This window comes from Choloepus didactylus, chromosome 22 (genome assembly GCF_015220235.1).
Source record: "Choloepus didactylus isolate mChoDid1 chromosome 22, mChoDid1.pri, whole genome shotgun sequence".
NCBI classification, from domain to species: Eukaryota; Metazoa; Chordata; class Mammalia; order Pilosa; family Megalonychidae; genus Choloepus; species Choloepus didactylus.
Window position 1 is genome coordinate 14,111,141 of NC_051328.1, and position 8,565 is coordinate 14,119,705.

The window sequence follows — 8,565 nt, forward strand, 5'->3', positions numbered from 1 at the left end:
AGTTTTGGCTGTAATGAATAGAAGGAAACAAACATAAGTAACAGAAACAGAGACTGCAGTAAGGTAAGGATCCTTGTGTAAAACTAAATCTTAATTGTTTGCAAAGCCACAAGAATTTAATATCTTTCCTGTAGATTTGACTCTAGTTGAGTGTGAGTTGCTAAGCAGCACAGATTTAACCAGAGGTGTTGTCTCTAATCACCAGCACGTGAGACATTTCCAGCATCACTCTGCACACACAGAAGCTCCTGGTAGAAGGCATGGCAAAGGCCTCCCTGTTAATATTCTTCAGTAAATGGATAATCAGGATGGCTTTTGGCAAATTCAGCATGGATATAGCAAGGATTTCAGTTTATTTCATCTGAGAACTTCATGTCTTCTTCTAGCAATTGAAATTAAAAAAACCTGCATGTTCTCTTTGATCCACTTCTCACTGAAACTCTTAGCCAGGACCAGGACACCATGTGGTATCTGGTAGCAAAGGACAATGAGGGCTGAGGTGCATTTGTGCTTTTTTTCCATAACACAAAGAACAAGATCATCTAAGAGAACAGGCGAGTTCTGGTCCACCCAATTTTTATCTTGTTGGGATCCACCTTCTTCTGATTAGTATTGGCATGGTGTATCATTTGCTACCCTCTTACTTTTAATCTATCTATAGGCAACAAACACAAAATCTTTTGACTTGCAGAAGTCCAAGAGTTTTCTCTGGTTGAGATAAGGGTGACTGATATTCTACTTGGTTGCAAACAGGCCTGTACTTGAGCCCTGGCTTGTTCAGGATCATCTCAAGCTGCTTGTGATTAAAATTGGACACATCAGTGGACTTGGTCAATGCTGCATCCTTTCCCTTCTCCTGGGCCTCCCAGGTGGCACAGAGATCCACTGTGTCAAATATGTATTTTCTGTGTTCATCTTTAGGTAAAAGATCCTCCCCAGGCTTCAGAGCTGTTGGGAAATGAATAATGTAGAGGTCCACATAGTCCAGCTGAAGTTTTTTCAGTGATCTTTCCAAGGCCGGTCGGACCAACTCTGGTCAAAAGAAAGTGACCCAAAGCTTTGAAGTGTAGAATATATCTTTCCTCTTCATAGTGTCTTCTACAGTCTTGCTTCAGGTGGCCTGTCCAACCTCCTCTTCATTTTTGTACACATGCGTAGCATCAATATGGTGAAACCCAGCATCATAGCTAATTTGGTGGCCTCCTCTGCTTCACTCTTAGGAACCTCTGCATGTGCACCAGTTCCAAATGCCAGGATAGGAATGATGTGACCATCATTTAGCTATACACAATGGCTGCCAGCCTCTGGAACACTAGAAGAAAGCTTCAGGAAATAGACTGATTTAAAAAAATAATAACCCTCATTTCCAGAGCTTCATTCCAAGCAGGTGGTGGTAAAACAGAGAATCTGTGCAACTCAGAGCAAGTACAAGTGTTGCCATATTTTGGTTTCCAGGTTCTTGGCCATGCCATGAGAAAGAATTCAAGGGCACAGAACAGCATTGAATAAACAGATAGATAGGTGAGAAGGAACATGTGAGCAGTCTTGCAAGAAGAGAGAGGTGAGCAACGAGGGGCCTTGCCTCTTGGTTTTGCTTTCAGTATTTTGAAGCTCTGTTGTCAGGTGCATATGTGTTTTTAGATTGTGATGTCTTCTTGCTAAATTGACCTGTTTATCATACACAATGTCTTTCTTTTTTCTCTGGTAAATTTGCGTTTTCTGTGGTCTTTTTTTCTGACATGAATATAGGCACTCCACCTTTTGATTAGTATTGGCATGGTGTATCTTTTGCTACCCTCTTACTTTTAATCTATCTATAACTTTTTATTTAAAATGAGGTTATTTTTGATAGCATGTTTGGTTGCTCCTTTTTATCTAGACTGATAATTCCTGCCATTTAAGTTGTAAGTAGAGCCTATTTACATTTAATACAGGTAGTGACATATTTGGATTAAAATCTGTCTTGCCAGTTGTTTTGTTTGTTCTATCCAATTTTTTTGTTGTTTCACTTTCCCATTATTTTGTTCCTTCTCTTAGATTGAGTATTGTTATTACTGCATCTTTTCTCCACTATTGACTTATTATTTATGCCTTTTAAAAAATTGTTTTGGTGATTGCCTTGTGATTTACTATATGCATCTTTAATTTATCACAGCACTTCAAATAATATTATACTACTTCATGAGCTGTAGTATACTACTTCATGAGCCTTACAACAATGTACTCCCAATTCTCTCCCAGTCCTTATGCTATTGTTGTCATACATTTTACTTTTGCATATCTCATAAACACATAATGCATTGCTACCATATTTTTGTCAGTCAATTATCTTTTAGAGTAGTAAAAAGTAAAATTAGAATTTAATATTTATATTCAATGTTACCACTTCCAGCACTATTTCCATGTGTTATATATATCTCTACCTCGAGAATTTCCTTTGACACTTCTTATAGTGGAGGTCTGCTGGTTTTGTCTCAAAGTCTTTATTTCTCCTTCATGTTTGGAGGATATTTCTCCTTGGTACAGAATTCTGAATTGAAGATTTTCTTTTCAGCGCTTTAAAGGTGTCACTCCATTGTCTTCTGGCTTGCATAGTTTCTGATGAGAAGTTCTGCAGTTAATTCTTATCTTTGTTCATTTTATGTAATGTGTCTTTTCCCTCTGGTTGCCTTCGAGATTCTCTATTTGTATCTAATTTGTAGCAGTTTGAATGTGATGGCTCTAGTTTTATTTATTTTTTCAAATCCTTTTTGTTGTTCTCTGAGCTTCTTGGATCTTTGACTTGATATCTTTCATTATTTTTGGAACATTTACAGACATTATTCTTCAAATGTTTGTTCTGCTCAATTCTTTCTTTTTTCCCTTTGAGAAGAATATTCTTTTTTTTCCTATTCATTTTTTCTTTGTGTTTCAGTTTGAATGTATATTGACCTAACTTCCAGTTCACTGACGGTTTCCTCGGTTGTATAGAGTCTACTAATGAGCCCATTAAAGGCATTATTCATTTCTGTTACCATGTTTTGTATTTCTAGCATTCCCATTGGATTCTCTTATTGTTTCCAACTCTCTGTTAAATTTCTCCATCTGTTCATGCATATTTTCCAGCTTTACCACTTGAGTATTAATGGGAGTTATTTTTAATTCCTTGTCTTAAGAAATTTTTGATGCTTTACCTAATACTTCCAACATCTGTGTCACATATGCATCTAATTCTGTTGATTCTTTGTCTCTTGACAGTGGGTTGTTTTTTCTTGCTTTCTTGTGTCATAATTTTTGGTTGAAATGTGGACAGCATATGTAGAAGAGTAGTATTGAGATTAATGCCTGGAAATGAGCATATGTTTATTTTTTCCACTTCTTTTTATATTGTTAGAGAAGTTGTACATTTACAGAAAAATCATGCAGAAAACAGAATTCCCATATACCCCTCCCATATATTAAATTACTTCTATTATTTGTGCTTTGCATTAGTGTGGTAACTTTGTTACAACTGATGAAACTATTATTATAATTATAGTATTAACTATAGTGTATAGTTTATATTAGGGTACACTGTGTTGTATAGTCAAATGATTTTTTTAGAAATTTTAATTCTAGTAACATATGCACAAACTAAATTTTCCCCTTTTAATAACATTCAAATACCTAAGTCAGTGGTATTTTAATTATATTCATAGTGATGTGCTGCCATCACCACCATCCATTACTAAACTTTTTCATCACCCCAAACAGAAATTCTGTACCAATTAAGCATTAATTTCTCATACCCTACCTACCATCCCAGCCCCTGGTAACCTGTATTCTAGTTTCTGACTCTATGAATTTGCTTGTCCTAATTATTTCATATCAATGAGCTCATACAATATTTGTCCTTAGTACTTGGCTTATTTCATTCACCATGATTTCTTCAAGGTTCATCCATGTTGTCACAAGTATTACATCTTCACTCCTTTTGTGGCTGAATAATGTTCCATTGTATAAATATACCGTATTTTGTTTATCCATCCATTCATCTGTTGATGGGCACTTGGGTTGCTTTCATCTTTTGGCCATTGGGAACAATGATGCTATGAACATAAGTGTGCAAATATCTGTTTGAGTCCCTGCTTTCAATTCTTTGGGGTATAAACCTAGAAGTAGAATTGGCAATTCATATGATAATTCTTTGCTTAACTTTCTGAGGAACTACCAAGCTGCTTTCCACAGCAGCTGCACTATTTTCTATTCTATCCAACAAAGAATGATTGCTCCTGTTCCTCCACATCCTCCTCAAAACTCATTTTCTTCCTTCCTTCCTTCCTTCCTTCCTTCCTTTAAATAGCAGCCTTTCTACTGGGTGTGAAGTGTTATATCATTGTGATCTGCAATGATCTGCATTTCCCTAATAGCTAATGATGCTGAACATCTTTTCATGTGCTTATTGGCCATTTGTATTTCTTTTTGGAAAAAAAATACTTATCCAAGTCTTTTGCCCTATTTTAAATTGAGTTTTTGCCTTTTTGTTGTTGAGTGTTCCAGTTTGCTAACGCTGCCATTTTGCCAAACACCAGAAATGAATTGGCTTTTATAAAAGGGGTTTATTTGGTTACAAAGTTACAGTCTTAGGGCCATAAAGTATCCTAGGTAAGGCATCAACCATAGGGTACCTTCACTGGAGAAAAGCTATTGGCATCTGGAAAACCTCTGTTATCTGAGAAGGCCTGTGGCTGGCATCTGCTTGCTCCCAGGTGGCATTTCAAAATGATGTTCTCCAAAGTGTCTGTGTTAGCTTCCAATGGCTGTCTTCAAAACGTCTGTCTCAACTGCAGCTGCAAGCTCTTTCTGTCTGAGCTCTTATATGGGGCTCTGGTAAACTAATCAAGGCCAATGCTGAATGGGCAGGGCTGTATTTCCATGGAAACATTCAATCAAGAGGTCACACCCTAATCAAAGATGTCACTCATAGTTGGGTGGGGCTCAGCTCCATGGGAAAACTCAATCAGAAGTTTCCAATCTAATCAACACTAATAAATCTGCTCCTACAAAAATTAAAGAATTAAAGAATATGGCTTTTTCTGGGGGACATAATACATACAAACGAGCACATTGAGTTATAGGATTTTAAAAAATATATTCTGGATATTAAACCCTTATCAGAGATGTGGTTTCCAAATATTTCCTCCCATTCTGTAGGCCATTTTTTGATTTTCATGATAAAGTCTTTTGATTTGCAAACATTTTGATTTTGATGAAGCCCCATTTATCTATTTTCTTTTGTACTTGTGATTTTGGTGTAAAGTCTAAGAAACATTGCCTAATACGAGGCCCTGATGGTGCTTCCCTACTTCTATGAGTTTTATGGTCCCAGTTCTTATATTTAGGTCTTTGATCCATTTTGAGTTAATTTTTGTATATAATGTGAGAAAAGGGTCCACCTTCATTCTTTTGCATAGGGATATATGGTTTTTCCCACCACTATTTGTTAAAGACATTGTTCTTTTTCAATTGAGTGGACTTTGCACAATTGTCAGATGGCTATAGATGTGTCTATTTCTGAACTCTTAATTCAACTCTATTTGTTTATTTATCTTTCCTTGTGCCAGTGTCAAGCTGTTATGATTACTTTGGCTTTATCATAAGTTTTAAAATTAGAAAGTGTGAATCCTCTAACTTTTTGACCCATAAGTTGTTTAAGAGTGTATGTAAATTTCCAAATATTTGTGAATTTTCCAGTTCTCTATTATTGATTTTTAGCTTCAGTCCATTGTGGTCGAAGAAAATGCATTGTATGATTTCAATATTTTCAAATTTATTGAGGCTTGTTTTGTGACTTAATATGTGGTATATACTGGACAATGACCCCTGTGTACTAGAGAAGGATGTATATTTTGCTGCTCTTGGGTGAAGTGTTCTATATATGTTTGTTAGGTGTAATTGGTTTATAGTATCATAGAAGTCTTCTATTTCTTTATTGATCTTCTGTCTAGATATTCTATCCATTGTTGAAAATACTGTATTGAAGTCTCCTACTGTTAATGTAGAACCATCTATTCCTCCCTTTAAATTTGTCAATATTTGCTTCATATATTTTGGGGCTTTGCCATTAGGTGCACGTATATATATATACTCACCCCTGAGGAGTGAGCTGCTACAATGACGCATCATGGGAATGCAGATTCAGGGCACAGCAGAAACTTTCAGCAAACGATCCCTTTATTACTTGTACAGTATAAAGAGACTGGAAAGGGCAGATAATCTCCTTGTCACTTCCACAGCACAAAGTGTCCAAGAGAGTAGCGGAAGAAGTTCCATCATGATCAGTTGCCTGGGGTGGCCAAAATTGCTCTGGGTCAGAGTCAGTAGATGGCAGCTCTGCTCAACCCACTTTGCATAGGAGAAGAGAAACAGATCTATGCTGTCTGAGTGTAGTTTTTATCCACCTCAAGGGAAGGGGCCCCTGCTACCAAGAATTCTTGTCCTGATTAGCATCTGGAGCTGTTTGTTCCCAGTTTCTAGGCTTAAGGTTTGGCTGGGCCTTTTCATTAGACTTAATATCTCCCCCAGGTTGTGGAATGGCACAGAATAGAAAAGGAGATGGTGGTAATGGAAGGCCAGATGGCCTCTTAGCATGTGTTTGTGACTTTCTCAGAGAAGGAGGTTGGGTTAGGTGAGGTCTGGATGATGGTTGCTTAGCAGGTGTCTGTGATTTCCTAACAAACCTTTCGTATGTATAGAGTGATCTTTTTTTGTCTCTTGTATCAGTTTTTGACTTAAAGTCTATTTTATCTGATATTAGTATGGTTACCCCTGATCTCTTTTGGTTACTATTTGCATGGCGTGTTTTTTCCCATTCTTTCACATTCAGCCTTTTTGTGTCTTTGAATTTAAGGCGAGTCTCTTGTACACAGCATATTGTTAGGTCCTGCTTTGTTATGCATTCTGCCAATCTCTGCCTTTTGACTGGAGAGTTTAATCCGTTTACATTTAAAGTTAATTACTGATACTGCAGGCCTTTTTTCTTCCATTTTGCTATTTGGTCTTATAAGGCTTAATACCTTTTTTTGTCCTTCAATTCTTCCACTAATGCCCACTTTCATATTTATTTGATTTTGGTAGTGTGCCATTTGAGTCCCTTCTCATTTCCATCTGTGTGCTTTATCTATCAGCAGAATGCTTCTGACTGCAGGGCAAGTTATGGGAGGGCAAGCAGGAGACAGTGTCTTTCTCATTCAGTCTTTCAGGTTGCCAGCTGATACATTAGCACTGACACACAGGCAACCCAGTAAGGGGATAAGGGTTACTCTGCACCTTTGAAAACAGGGCAAGGGAACCACATGGGAGCACAGGCTGGCTCCAAAGTTTACCTGTGAAGGACTGGGGAAAAGGCCAGTAAGAACCCCACAAGCATGCCATTCCATTTTTATTTATTGGAGAAGTTGTGGGCTTACAGAACATCATGCATAAAATATAGGATTCCCATACACCACACTACCACTGACACCTTGCATTGGTGTGGAATGTTTGTTACAATTGATGATAGCACACTTTTATGACTGTACTATTAATTAAAGATCATGGTTTAACTTAAGGTTCTGACTATGAGTTAGTTAGCTTATTCTAATTGTTTCAAATCAGTGATATCATACAATATTTGTCCTTTTGTGTCTGGCTTATTTCACTCAACATAATGTCTTTAAGATTCAGACATATTGTCATATGTATCAGAACTTCATTCCTTTTTACATCTGAATAATATTCCATTGAATGTATATACACCATTTTGTTTATCCATTCATTGGTTGATGGACACTTGAGTTGCTTTCACCTTTCGGCAACATTTTGATTTGTGTTTTGGTGGCAAAATATTATTTCTTGTCCTAAATTTCCCTCTGGCCCAAACTTCCCAACACATGAACACACACAGTCTGGTTTACGTTCGATTTTAAAAGGATGTCACAGACACAATGGGATGACATAATTTGATGCATTTTGTCTCCAAGGCAATAATTACAATTTATCAACTTGATGGCTTATGTTAGAATGAGCCCCATCATTTAAAAAATATTCTTATATACTGACAAAATTGCAAATCTATTTCTGAGGTTGAGAACTCCACACCAATTCCACATCAATAGATACACATTGATTTAGACCATTGATGAAATCAATTTGGGCTATTAATGAGTTTCTATCAATTGTCCTGCCCAGAAAAGTATGGTCTGATGACCATTTGTGGTCCATGGATGATTTCTAGGTGTGATTCTTTTGGGGACTTGCCACAGGGAGAGAGGAAAATAAAGGCTATGGGGGTATTTCTAACATAAGATTTTTCTCCCCTATGTGGCTTTAACACATACCTGACTTTCAGTATTTCTGTAGGAGTTCTACAGATGAACATATATTAGTCCTTGAAAAACATCATTATTGTGAGAAAACATTTCTTCCTTTGTTGCTTCTATCTCATAGTGTGTATATATACATATACACATATATTTACATAAATGTAGTATCTGTGCATGTCCTAATTAAAATATTTGCATAGTGAGGCCCGAAGTGAGGTCTAAGAATTTTTTTCTGTTCCTTAAA

The 8,565-nt window shown here is 36.8% G+C and overlaps 1 pseudogene; it reads right to left on the bottom strand.

Annotated features, from left to right (window-relative positions):
- Positions 1-278: 278 nt before the first annotated feature.
- On the bottom strand, positions 279-8,220 carry LOC119518654 (annotated as a pseudogene).
- Between the last annotated feature and the right edge of the window lie 345 nt (positions 8,221-8,565).